The following is a 14,374-nucleotide window of genomic DNA, read 5'->3' as shown; positions in this document are numbered from 1 at the left end:
CAGGCAACGTCAGAACGGGGATGCCAGCCAGGCACGGGGGCTCACGCCTGGAATCCCAGCACTTTGGGAGGCTGATTGGGGGTGGATCCGCTCAGGTCAGGAACTTGAGACCAGCCTGGCCAACATGGTGAAACCCTGTCTCTACCAAAAATACAAAAATTAGCCAGGCATGGTGGCGGGGCCTGTAATCCCAGCTACTCGGGAGGCTGAGGCAGGAGAGTCACTTGAACCTGGGAGGTGGAGGTTGCAGTGAGCCAAGATTGTGCCATTGCACTCCAGCCTGGGTGACAGAGCAAGATTACATCAAAAAAAAAAAAGAAAAAAGAAAAGAAAAAAAGAAACCTGGGTGCTGCAGAGCCGGGAGGCCAGCGCCATCTTCCCTGCCTGGACCCTCTTGACTGTCCCGCGGGCTCCTCCCCACCCACTTGGCCTCCCCCATTTCTGCGTTCGCGACCTCCATGGCGGCCCCAAGGCGCCTCCGTCCCCAAAGAGCAGCGCGTTTGTCTACCCCCTCTCCACCACCTCCCATTTCTCCTACCTCGCCCCCCTCCAGTTGGGGCCACCTTGCAGTCTTCGTTACTCCCCGGACGCCTCAGGCTGTTTCAGCCTCCATTTATGGATATTACCTCGCTCTGGAATGTTCTCCCCAGGGAACGTCCCCTCGCAAAGCCTCGGTCGCACGCCCTCTGGAACCTTCCAGAATCCTCCGGAAGAGTCAGCAGAGCCTATGGCTGCACCTAGCCCGTGGCTGGAAGGAGGGCGGGGAGGCGGCGGCTCTCTATCCAAGAAGTAGCGGGTCTGGAGGGTGTGCAAGGGCAGGGCCGGGTCTCCAGGCCGCACCCACGGACCCTGCGTGCCTGGACATGCCCTCAACGCCGGGAACCTGGACGGCAGGCGCCAGCATCGGCCCTGGGAGGACAGGCGCTCCCGGAGCTCCTGTCAGGCCGCCGCGGGCAGTGCCGGGAGCGCGGATGGGGGACGCAGAGACGCGAGTGGGGGGCGTGGAGAGGGGAGTGGGGGGCCTGGGTGAGGTTGGAGGGTGCGGAGAGGCGGGTGGAGGGCAGGGAGAGGCAGACGGGGTCCTTAGAGATAGGCGAGAGCGCGGAGAGGGGTGTGGATAGCGTAGGAGAAATGCTGTAGTGGAAGAGTCAGTACAGTAGACGCGGGAGTGGCATGTGGTGAACTGGGTGAGAGGTGGGGCGCGGAGAGGCGGGTGGGGGAACGAGAGGGGCGTGGCGTGGAGGATGGGCGGGGTCGGTCATGGGGCGCGGAGATGAGACGGGGCGGAGAGGGTGCGTCCTGGCCCTGGGCGGGGTCGGGGGGCGGGACAGAGAGAGTGACGAACCGGTGCGGTCCCGTAAGACTCTCTCAGTAGACATTGGCCTGCCCGAGACTGAGCCGGACCTGAGCGAGGGTCCCCCCCGGCGCCTGCTCTCGGGCAACCTCGTGGTTCCCCAGCCACTATCTCTGCACAGCAAACAGGGAGGGGAGCGAGGCCTGAGATGGAGAAACGTTAACCGGGTCCCTCCCAGACGTCAGACATCGGCGCGGGAAGCCAGCAGCCTCCTCCAGCCTGAAAGGAACAGCCCGCCCCCTGCCGTGCAGAGCCAGGGCCGCGGCCTGAGGAAGGGAACAGCCCGCCCCCTGCTGTGCAGAGCGAGGGCCGCGGCCTGAGGAAGGGAGCCCTGCCCGGGCGCTGAGCTCACGGCTTCTAGGCTGCTTCGGAGGCCGCTGAGGAGCGGGGGAGGAGCAGGGCAGGAGCAGGGGAGGCGCGAGCTGGCTTAACCAGGAAGGCCCGTCAGACGTCCTTGGAGAAGGCAATGGGTGCGCGGTTACCCCGCGTGCAGCCCCGCGGGGACACCTGAGCCAGGGACGCGCCGCGCCCTCAGGGAGTCGGCCCCGGAGGTCTCTTCCTCCTGCTTCTATCCCTAATGACCATGGATTACTTTTGAAATGGAAAAACGGTAAACTTTTTTTAATGTAAGTTGCACTTAGGAAGAAAACATCCGCTAAAGAGGGCGTGTTATGTCATGAAATGGGGGGCGCTCATCATGGCGGGGGCCAGGGAAGGCCCACCAGGGCTTCACCGGCAGAGATTAACCAGCTGACTACCAGGCGCCTTCCAATACTAATATTCTGAGATTTTAATATATTTTATATTACCATAAAGATCTTGAGTGCTTTAGAAAGAATACTAGGTAGCTGGGCACAGTGGCTCACCCCTGTCATCCCAGGGCTTTGGGAGGCCGAGGTGGGAGGCCCAAGGCCAAGAGTTTGAGACCAGCCTGAACAACGTAACAGATCCCATCTCTACAAAAACCCACCTTTTCATTAAAACATTAGCCAGGCATGGTGGCAGTGCTTGTGGTCTGGGAGGCTGAGTTGGGAGGATCACTTGAGCCCAGGAGTTCGAGGCTGCAGTGAGCCATGGTCTCACCACTGCACTCCAGCCTGGGCAACAGAGCAAGACTCTTTAAAAAAGAAAAAACAAAAAAACAACAACAACAAAAAAACTACTGCGTAAAGTAGAAATACCATATCTGGGTCATAAAAAATTTATTTCAGACATCATTTTTCCAGATATGTTAACTTTTTGCTAATGGGATATAAATGCCTCCAATTTGGAATTGCTCTTCCAGGAGTGAGTTTTAATTTTCTCCCACTGTGAAAATGTGTATTTGTCTTATAAAGAGAGTTTTCATTTATTACCAACTAACAGGAAAAGCTTCATCTCACAATTCTGACAAAGTAGAGCTAATGTAAGAGTTTTGGTGTCATTTTTAATGTAGAGGCTTCAATTATTGTTAGTCAAAGGGAACATATATTAAAACATTAACAACAAAATCACTAACCTTTGATTTTCTCTTTTAGATTTGCACATTGTTGTCTTTGTTCTACGCAAGGCATTCCTGTTTCAAGTTTTCCTTTTTTATTCCTTTTCTGTTTTCCTGCACTATGTTTTCAGAATATATTCTCTGCCATTTTAGGCCATCTAAGGCAAGAAACCAGTATAATGAATTACTTTGACTGGAGAGAAGGTATGTTTGATCCCAAATTCCTGAATTGGGCTCCTCTGAAATAGGAGGAACTACAAGCAAAAAATTGATGGGGCATGGTCCTGTGATTCGAGGAATTTTTATTTGCTTTAGTATACATGTCATATGTTCATATAAGTTATATATTATTTACTTATTACTATATTACTGTACTTTTCTTTTGGAGAATCACACTCCACGTTAACCTACTAAAGTCTCTGAAGAGTTCTGCAATATATGAAGTTCTTTATTTTTAGCACAGTATTTCCAAAACTGTATTTTATTGAGTTTAAGAAGCCATTGATTGAAAGACGTGTACTAAGAAAGAACAATAATCACTGCTAATAAAACTATGGCATGCCATGGAATTATAAAACACATCATGACTTTAAAAGCATTAAGATGTTCAAATGAGCATCTTAGAATCCATTGAAATTTGTTAATTTACCTTGCGTGTGTTATCCATTGCTGCAAAACACATGATACCAAGAGGAAGGGGCATAAAACAGCCACTTTATTTGCTCATAAGTCTGTGGGTCAGCAATTTGGGTTGGGCTCAGCCACGTGGTTCATATGCTTTCTAGCTGGGACAATCTCACAGCTGCAGATGTACCCAGCTGGGGATGGCTGGTCAGGGATGGTCTGGTGAGTGAGACTTGCAGATGCTGGCAGGGGAGCCACAGCTCTCTAGGCCTCTGCAGCAGAGGAGATCACATCTGCTCACATCATGGTCTCAGGGCCCCACACACAACAAAAGGAAGACAGCCTCAATGTGCTGGCATTTTTCCAGCCTCTCCTTTGCTTGGGTTAAATTTGCTAACATCACATTAGCTAAGAGCAAACTGCAGGGACACATCAGACTCAAGGGGTGAAGAAATAAACTCGATGGGAAGAGTGGCAAAGTTGCACTGCAAAGGGGCAAGCTGACAGATGGGAGATTGTCGCTGTCATCTTTCCACACACAAACTTTTTTAAAAAAATTTCCTAAGACATCTCTTAACATTTCATGCATTATAGTTTAGAAAAATCTCCTGGAGAACAACTGAATCTTCAGTACTGAGAAATAGATGAAACAGATATGTATTTAGCGATACTGTTGACACCTGAGACAATTGGAAAAAGAGATGTCAGGGCCTTCCGTTTTGCCTGCTCACAAGCTCACAGTCCACTTGTCACTGTTCCACAGAGACTGGCAGAAGACACAAGACTCCTCGATCAGAGACAAAGGACTTCATTATGACCCACAGCGCAACGGGCAGCATTAGCACTGTGTTGACCAGCTCCCTAGGCCCCAGCCCAAAGGCATGGCATGGAGGGCCCCCAGGGATGCTGTACACAAACAGGTCAGCATTGCAGCTGAGGGGCAGTGGGCTTGGGGAATCTGCTGCCCTTACAGGGAGCAGTAAGTGGGCCTGTTCTTTGTCCAGAGGGAGATATCCCTTTCATCAGGGTTGTTCCCTACAAATGCTGCCCCCCAAGAAATGGCCCAAGTAAAGATCATCAGAGCCTTGAATCCTTGACACACCCACCAAAAACATGCAGACTCGGGATATGGCAGATCTCCTCCCCAGGCAAGGGGATTGTGCATGAAAGCCCTCCCCATGTTGCAGGGCTAGTTAGGTGGAAACCAGGCCATCCAGCTCCCTGTCTTCTGGCACTCGGGGTTGTCATGTGACTTGGGCTGTCAATTGAATGCTTCTGTGGTGACAGTTAGGAAATTGCTCAAAGGTGGAAGAGGGGTGGCAAGTTTCCACTTATACCACTGGTGTCCAGAATCCAGGGGCATTGGTAGTGGTCAGTGTCCAGAGGTAGTAGGAGACGTCTATAAATGTGAAGTGAGTTGCAATGCACTGGTCAAGTTTTCCTGCCTCCTAGCCCCCTTGGCTCCCGCCTGTTCACACCACTCTTGCTCTGCAGCTCTCCCATGGATGTTGCAGGCTGCCCAGGTCCTCAGTTTAAATTCATTTCTGTTTAAGTTAGGTTGGTGATGCTTAAAATCAAGAAAAACCTGTCTTTAGTAGGAACTTGACATTCTGATACAATATTTTTGATGCCAGAAACATTAAAACCTAAAAAACAAGACATGAAGTTAAAAGAAGTTAAATCTAGTCTCTATGTCCCAAGCACTATATACAGTATATAATTTGTAAATTCCTGAACAAACAGAAAAATGTGACTTATACATAAGAGAAAATCAGTCAATAGAAGGAGACTCACCAATGACCAAGATGTTCTAATTAGTAGAAAAGAGCTTTGAAATAACAATGAAAATATGTTGAAGATTCTACAGGAAAAGATAGATATAATGCTAAGAAATTTTAGAAGATATTTAGAAATGTTTCTTTAAAAGGATATTCTAGAAATGAAAATACAGTATCTGAAATAAAACATTTGTTGAATGAACTGGCCACAGTGTCTCCTTTTGTAAAAACCTCCAAAAAGTTATGCATTGAGTATTTCCATGACAGATTCTTCTGCTGCCTACCTCTCACCGCAGATGAGTGATCACTATGACTGGTGGTGACCAGGTGGGCAAGGAAGGGGCTTGTCTGAGTGCCTTAGCCCAGGCCTCTGGCCTGCCAAACTTGAAAACAGCAATATCAGCTGGGCGCAGTGGCTCATCCTTGTAATCCCAACACTTTGGGAGGCCAAGGCGGGCAGATCACTTGAAGCCAGGAGTTTGAGACCTACCTGGCCAACATAGCAAAACTCTGTCTCCACTACAAATACAAAAATTGGCCTGGAGTGGTGGTGCACACCTGTAACCCCAGCTACTTGGGAGGCTGAGGCACAAGAATTGCTTGAACCTGGGAGGCAGAGGTAGCAGTGAGCTGAGATCACACCGCTGTACACCAGTCTGGGTGATAGAGCAAGAGGGTCTGAAAAAAATATATATATCACTTCCTTCTTAGATCCAGTTACCAAGTCAGTCAGAGGGGATGAATGGGAAAGAAGTCACATCCTTAAAGTCCAGGGGGTGCTGTTACCTCTTTATGTATTTATTTTTTTGAGACAGGGTTTTGCTCTGTCTGGAGCACTGCACCCTGGCTGGAGTGCAGTGGTGCAATTACAGCTCACTGCAGCCTCAACCTCCTGGGCTCAGGCAATCCTCCCACCTCAGCCCGGAGTAGCTGGGCCCACAGACATGCACCACCACACCTGGCTCATTTTAGATTTTTTTGTAGAGGGAGGTCTCACAATGTTGCCCAGGCTGGTCCTGAACTCCTGGGCTCAAGCAAGGAGCTGTTACTTCTGGACAGTTTACCTTGGACAGTTTGCCTGGCCCCAGTGGGTTTGTTTCTCCTCTGTCAGTGTGGCTAATTTTCATCTGCCTTTATCCCTCAGTCATCCAAGTATAACCTCAGCAGTAGCCGGTACTGCAGCCAGAACAGTGTTCTCAGCTGGCACCCCCTCTTCTTACGCACTTTCTGAACCTTTGAAGTTCAGGCACAACTGACCAGCATTCATATTAAAAGAGATCCTAAGACTGACAGAACAGATGCTTTGTAGCAATTAGATACCAAATTCCCAACCAACTCAAGTATAGCATCACATGACAGATGGCAGGTCCTGAAGGAAATCAAAGTATTTTACCCTCAAAATATATTTCTTTGACATATTTTGCTTTTGTTGTGTTGTTTTTGTTTTTGTTTGTTTTTGAGACAGAGTCTCGCTCTGTCTCCCAGGCTGGAGTGCACTGGCATAATCTCAGCTCACTGCATCCTCTACCTGGGAAGCCTCAACTTCCCAAGTAGCATGCCACCACATCCAGTTAATTTTTGTATTTTTGGAGAGACGGGGTTTCACCATGTTGGTCAGACTGGTCTCCAACTCCTGACCTGAGGTGATCCACCGGCCTCTGCCTCCCAAAGTGCTGGGATTACAGGCATGAGCCACCATGCTTAACCCCTTTGACATATTTTGAAATGGCCCTGCAAAGCTGTCTCTGGTGGGGAAATTTTACATTCTGTACAGAATCCCTTTCCTTTTCAAGATCTTTTTCCAATCCTGAAATGAATGACTGCGAATCTAGCACCTTTTAAGGTCTGAATAGGAGCCATTTGCCATCTATTGTCTCTTGGGTGGCCACCTATAAGACTACATCTACATAATAAGAACCTGAGTCCTCACAACCCTTTATCTTGACCCAGACACTCCTTTCTATTGAATCCAGGTCCTTAGATAATAATTCTTTTGACTATCAATCAGAAAACCTTTGAATCCATCTGTGATCTGGAAGTCCCTTCCCTTGGAGTTGTCCTGCCTTTCCAGTCCAAACCAACATATGCCTCACATGTATTGATTGATGTTTCATGTCTCCCTAAAATGTATAAAACTGAGCTATACCCTGAACAGCTTGGGCACATGTTCTCAGGACCTCCTGAGGCTGTGTGATGGGTCATGACCTATAACCTTGGCAAAATAAGCTTCTAATTGGATTGAGACCTGTCTCAGATGCTCTTTGGTTTACAGCATATTTAAGAAGCTCAGAAAATCCCAAGCAAGGACAAATCAACAAAAAATAAAACATCTTCATCACGGTCAAACCACTGAAAATAAAAATTTTTAAAAAAAGCAAAAGCTTACAATTAACCAGAAAAAAAGATGCATTTCGTGGAGGGAAACAATAATAACGACAAACAGGAAACCTGTTAGAAATGCTTGCTCCCCAGTGCCACAAAGAAATAGCACTTGAACATAAGTTTAATTCTCTGAGCAAGGCAATTTTTACTTTCTGCAGAAAGGGTACTCTCACCAGCAGTTTTGCCACGAGAGTACACCGAACAAAAGAAAGGCAGACATATGTACCCCTTACGCATTTGGGTCGTCCTTACTGCTGTGTCCTGCATCCATTGGCTGGAGCCGGACCACACAGTCTAAACTGATACCTGATTTGCTAACAACCTAAAACTTTCTTAAATAGGTAAACACAAGGAAGCACAAAGAAAAGAGGAAGTTGCTTACGAAAGATTTAAAGAAGCAATTAAATTTCCAAATAAGGAAAGGGCATAGGCTGTCAGCTGGAACATGCCTGTGAGCAGGTCCAACAGCTACATAGGATAGGGCTTAACAGAGTTATCAGCACAAAGCAAGGAGGCTTGAAGGAAGTTAGTCTTTAAAAGAAACTATTACTTCTAACACTTATGATTTATTATTTAACAACAAGAGAAACTTTGAAGAGCAAACATTTTACTTTCTACAAAACCTCTTATCAGAAACTATGGACACTGAAGACCACAGAAGGTGCCTCTACAGAGTTGAAAGGAAAAATGCCAATCTAGAATTCAACGTCTAAAGAACATATCTCCCAAAAATGAAGGCAACATAAAGATAATTGTAGGTATATAGTTTCCACCCTACCTTGTCCCCATATTAAATATAGTAAGGTCACTTACACATGCAAACCATTGTACAAACCAGTAGAGTACATCCCCAGAAGAAGGGAAAGACATCCACAGGAAGGAAAGGTGCGGAGTGAGCCCTGGTGCTCATGGGAGCTCCACTTCCTTCACAACCCTACAGCACAGGTGAGCCCAAGGCAGCCAGGGATGCAACATGGCTGTCCTACCCTGCCAGGTCACAATGTTCACTCCAGATAATATTAGTGAGAAACACCTTTTGGCAATGACCTTTTTATCTTAAAACTGCAAACAAATGTATTGATACTTCAGTTTTGAAAAAAAAAATCATCAGTCCACAGGAGATCTTACGAGACTGTCTGAATCTCAGACTCTTACATTATATCGAAAATACAATATTTTTTTCGTCACCCCCGCCAGTGTCCACAGCTGACCATCTCCATCTTGGAGAACACTCTGTTTTCAATAACAAATGCTCACAAAGTGTCTTGAGGAAATAAAAGCAGAAAATAAGATGGGGGGAGGGAAGAAAGAAATCCCATGAGTGTTTTTGCAGCATTCCTGGTTGTTCTCACCTAGCACTCTTGTGAGTCCCGTATGAAAGATCCCAGAGGAATGAAGAGCACCACAACTCAGGTGCTGTGACCATTTTTATTCACAACTTAGGACGTGTATATGTTCACAAGCCCCAAGACCGGTTATCCACACCAGTCCCCTCAGGCACAGCTGCTGCTCTCAAGTAAGATGAGCCACGATTGGAGGCACTGATATCACACTGTTGCCCTCACTCACTTCCTCAGCTGAAGCCGTCAGCCTGTGTACATGCCAAGCACACAGTCATTTTTAGTTGTATTGACAGCCACCAGTGTGAGATGCAGGCTTCTCTTGAGCCCTTGTACTACATTCCAGAGACTACACAAACGTACCAAAAAGTGGTAAATCTCAATTTTTACAAAGTAGTTCCTTTAGAAATCCTACACAGAAACTATCTAAAATTCAACTTTTCCTCTGAGGAAAAATAGTTACTTTTAAACCCAAAAGTAGGGTATGTTATTTTAATTTAGGAGAACATCTGGATTCCTTACAAACTATTAATTCTTACACTAAATAACTAAGACGTTTCCACAAGGCCAAGAGGTGATAAATTACAAACCTTTCCCTCTGGGGTCACCCTGGAAACACAGAACTTTCCTTCATTTCTGATTTTTCTCAAATAGCTCCTTGTTCTGACATCTGATGATGCTGTGTCTACGAGGTCTGTGCACACCAGCTGGCGCCTGTCAATGCCATGGCCAAGGCCACTGACCTCTGTTCATTGGTTTATTTACCAAGCATCCCCCATGGGCCAGACCCTGTTCTAGCAGGAAAAGCAGCGGAAGGTGAACCATAAACAAACCAAAATCCACCAGCAAGCGAGTCTTCAGCATGCAGAAGGCGACAGTGCCATGGAGGGCAGGTACCGGGTGGGCAGAAGAGAGGCCAGGTGGCTGGGGCAGGCCGCTGGGAGGAGGTGTTGGCTCTGCCCATGCCTGGAGAAGATAACCAAAGATGCCTTAAAAGGACAATTTTATTTTAGACTTTTATCCTATTTCTGGGTCACTGTTTGTTGTTCTGTTGCTATGGAAACACCAAAACCCTGGATTCTTTCTTGCTGATAAATGGATTTCATCAGCCAAAACATGCTAATGGATTTGGTCTTTGATTTTTTTCAAGTTAAACCACCATATTCATCCATAATTTAACCATGTACTTAACTGTTCTTCAGAACTGACCCAGATGAAGGCGTTTATTTCGTTCCTACCCCAAGCCAGGAATTGTGCCAAGCATTTTGTGTGGATTATTTCATTTACCTCCATAGCAACTCTGTGAGGGAGGCGTGTTGTCCCAGTTGCTGAAGGAGCCCCAGGCATGGGGCACAGAGACATTAACACCTCGCCCAGGTTACACGGCCAGACTAGGGTAGCTGAGACTTGAACCCCCTTGTCTAGCTCCAGACCCTATGCTCTTAACCAGCATTCTGTCTAAATGCCCTTTAATGCCAGCATTTTTAGAGCAATGGAGAGTTGGAGCAAGACAGGTATTCACAAATTCCTCAAGTGCCACTTTCCCTGTAGAATTCCAACAGAAATGAATGGATGTTATGTTTGCAGGAAGGGTAACAAGAAGAGAAGCTTATCTGTCCATAAACATCAGAAAGAAAGAAAAATGGTGGGGGTTGGGGTGGCTTGTCAAAGTCCTGGGGTGTATTACATGCCCCTCCACCCTGCAAGGAGGAAAACTTGTCAGATGCATCATAATGAACTTAAAACTCTGGATATTTCCAACAGCCAGTCTTGAGTAAGATATGCACACACACACATAAATGTCTGCATGTGCAAATCCACACAAAGGAAACGCTGTGAGAGTTCACACATGAGAAAGGTAGTTGAGTCCTGTCCTAGGAGGTCACCTCCCACCCACACCGTCTGGCAGGAAAATCTGCTAAAAGGGCCAGAATATGTAAGACAGTATCTTGTTCATAAAAACTAACAGGAATTTAGTGGTCAGCAAGTTTGACCCCATTAAGAGTCCAACTCTGCTCCTAAGAGGACAACAGGCTTCAGAAAAAACAGAAAGAGTCACATGTGTATGCACACACACACACGGGCATACACACACATAATACACACATGCAAACATGCATACACTCATGCACATAATATACATGCACACGTACACATACACACATGCATATATGCACATGTATAATACAAATGCATGCACACACATGCATACACACAATACACATACATGCAGATGTACACATACACGTGCATATATGCATGCACATAATACATGCACCCACATGTGCACAAACGCACACACATAACGCATGTGTGCACATATACACATACACACAATACACATGCAAACACACATACATGCATGCACATAATATACATGCACACATACACATACACACATGCACGTATATAATACGCATACATGCACACATATACATGTGCACTTGTGCACACACACTACACATACATGCACGTGTACACATGCACACATGTGCCTACATGCATGCACATAATACACATAATGCACACATGTGCATAAACACAGGCACATGACACACACATGCACATATACACACATAATGCGCATGCATGCACATGTACACATATACACATGCACACATGAATGTACACAATACACATACATGCACACATACACATACACACATACACCAACCTCTCTTGATGTACAAGACATTTCTCAAAATAACCTTGGCCACTTAGCACCTGGGGACAGAATTATTGGCACCTTCTGTGCAGAACATTGGGAATGAGGCTCTAGACAGGCCACAGGTCCCTCATGTCACTGTGACACCTTCAAATGTGTGACTCAGCAAAGTTTCTCAGAGACCCCAGGAGTGAGCTGGTAGCACCACACACCGCTGACTGGTGCTGTGAGGGGGCCTAATTCTTCAGACATTCTGTGCATTTAGTGATGGCAAAGCAAGTTGCTCGGCTTTTCCCTTGGTCAGTTCACAGGGTGCTGTTCTGGGCATTACTTGGGTCTTTTTTGGAACCCAAAGTGCTCATGACACATGACAGCAATTGTGTTTGCCAGGGATCTTCAGAGAAACTGAACCGATGGGATGAAAATAGAGATTTAGAGGGAGATTTTTACTGGATATTGGCTCACACAGTGATGGAGAAGTCCATGATCTGCCGTCAGCAAGCTGGAGACCCTGGAGAGCCAGTGGTGTCGTTCCAGTCCAAACCCAAAGGCCCAAGAACCTGGAACTCAGATGTTCAAGGGCAAGAGAAAATGATGTCCCAGCTCAAGAGGAGAGAGCAGTCTCCTTTTCTCCACCTCCATGTCCTATTCCAGCCCTCAGTGGGTTGGATGGTACCCGTTCCCGTTCCGGAGTGTGAGACGCTACTCAGTCCAATTCAGATGTCCATCTCATCCGTATGCCCTCAGACACACCCTAGAGTCACGTTTGCCAGCTATCTGGGCACCTCTTAGCCCAGGCAAGCTGACACAAAATTAGCCATCACCGCATTCTGCCATGTAAGGACCTGAAAGGCCTGGTTTGGCTGGGCTCACTGCCAGGGCCTGGTTTAAGCCGGTGCTCAGCCTGTCTTGGCCTCATTCTCATCTGCATGAACTCCAGCCCATATCTCCCTGTCATAGGGGATCCTTTCCTGGAAGAGCTCCTTGGTTTGCAATGACAACGCTGACTGGCCATTATCTCAAGGGCCATCAACTATGCAAGCACCTTATGTGGGGGGTAAGCAATTTGTTTGGTTTTGTTTTTTAACTGAAACTAAAAAAAAAAAAAGAAAATGTGAACTGATGAGAATCACCCATACCATGTCATGAAATGCAATCATTGGTCTTGACTAGGGAGAGCATCTGAGTTGGATGCTGTTAAGGATATAATTTAGGCTTTGCCTACATGGTTTGGAACCCAAATCTTGACTTAGAACTTACAGAAAAACATTTCAACCTGAGAAAGCTGATTACAAAAAAAAAAAAAAAAAGTTAAGAAAACATGACACATTAAAAAAAACCACACATCTAAAAAGTGAAAACTTCAGTCATCCAATTATTTGGCATTAGGCTGACAAAATAAAAGAACTTTTTAAGACACCACACAAACAAATGAGTCCAGCTTCTTGTTGAGAGTGAGCATGTTACTGACACAGACAGATCCAAAATCCTGAGAAGGATAATAAGGAAAATCGGTTTTTATAAATAATTATTAATAGACCCAAGTGCTCTTAGAGATTCCTTCTCCCTGAGCACCTTTTGAGCAAGAATCTTTCCTCAGAGCTTTGGGAATTCCCCTTCCAGCCCTGTGGGAGCCCACAAATCATAGACCAGGGGCTCTGGAATTCTGCAGGGGAAAAATTCATTTTGTGGATAATTTATTGCAAAACAGTTGAAACGGGGCGTTGGTTAACTAGAAAAGGTTTTGCAGTAAATGGAGAAACCAACCATTTGACTCTATTGTGGCTACAAAACTGGTGGAAAATGACGCGTCTTTCAGTCCTCATTACCTACTTCCCACACTTCAGTAGTGTTAAGCCTTAAGGACCATCATCATCAAGAGGCCTTAATAGAGAACTCACTGAAATGAAACCGCAATCAATTCAACGCTAGCTACTTGGCCTATAAATGGGAAGCAAAGTAAATACAAATGACTCTGCCTGCTGTGATGGTGAATGAGGTTTTTAAAAATAGTTACCTGTCAGATTTCAGCCCTTTATTTTTATTTTCCTCCTCCTTTATCTGAGTTTTACTTTTCCCCTAGGGCGTTTTCCCAAGGTGTTTGTAAATTGCCCCCAAAGGTCAGGTGTGTGGTTAAATCTCACCACTTAAGCCTGCACTTCACTGAGGTCTGCAGGGCTACGGAGGCTGAGCTGAAAGCACTTCCAAGTGATTCCCCAAGGAACGTCCTCACAGGAGCATTCAGAGGGGCCCAGCCAGTGCTCCTGCTGCTGAAGGAGCATCCCAGGGAGGTGACGCGCCCAGGGCCCCTGGCGCGGGGTGGCCCTGGGAGAAAGCACTGTGCTCCCAGCACTCGAACGGAACCCTTCTGCAAACAGCATTTGCATAAATTGCACCGTCATTTTTGTGCTTATTTACATCAGAGAGGCAGGCTGGGCTTTTTGAAAGAGCCACACTGGCTGACCTTGCTCAGTTCTGTGACTGCTGATCAGCTGTGTCCCTTCTTTGTAAAGCAGGGAAGGTAACAGCCACCTCTGAGGGCCAGCGTCAAGACCCAGGCCTTCAAGGCTCCTAAGAGAACAAGGTGGCTGTGCCTTGGGAGGCTGAGGCCAGAGGATTGCTTGAGGCCAGAAGATCTAGACCAGCTTGGGCAACATAGCAAGACCCTGTCTCTACAAAAAAAAAAAAATATACAGGAACAGCAAAACAAATGAGGGAATGTAATTTCTTTCGTTTTTTTTTTTTTTTTTT

At 46.4% G+C, this 14,374-nt stretch overlaps 1 long non-coding RNA gene across 1 annotated transcript; it reads right to left on the bottom strand.

Moving 5' to 3' along the window:
• Positions 1-3,520: 3,520 nt before the first annotated feature.
• Positions 3,521-9,922, bottom strand: LOC108521704 (uncharacterized). The gene is made up of 2 exons (XR_001883249.1): positions 9,549-9,922; positions 3,521-5,104 (listed from the first exon to the last, which is right to left on the bottom strand). It is a non-coding gene; the product is annotated as an uncharacterized LOC108521704 (long non-coding RNA).
• Between the last annotated feature and the right edge of the window lie 4,452 nt (positions 9,923-14,374).

Source organism: Rhinopithecus bieti, unplaced genomic scaffold, assembly GCF_001698545.2.
Source record: "Rhinopithecus bieti isolate Rb0 unplaced genomic scaffold, ASM169854v2 scaffold_60909, whole genome shotgun sequence".
Lineage (NCBI taxonomy): Eukaryota > Metazoa > Chordata > Mammalia > Primates > Cercopithecidae > Rhinopithecus > Rhinopithecus bieti.
The sequence above is the reverse complement of the archived record's forward strand: the minus strand, read 5'-3'. Positions and strand labels throughout refer to the sequence as shown.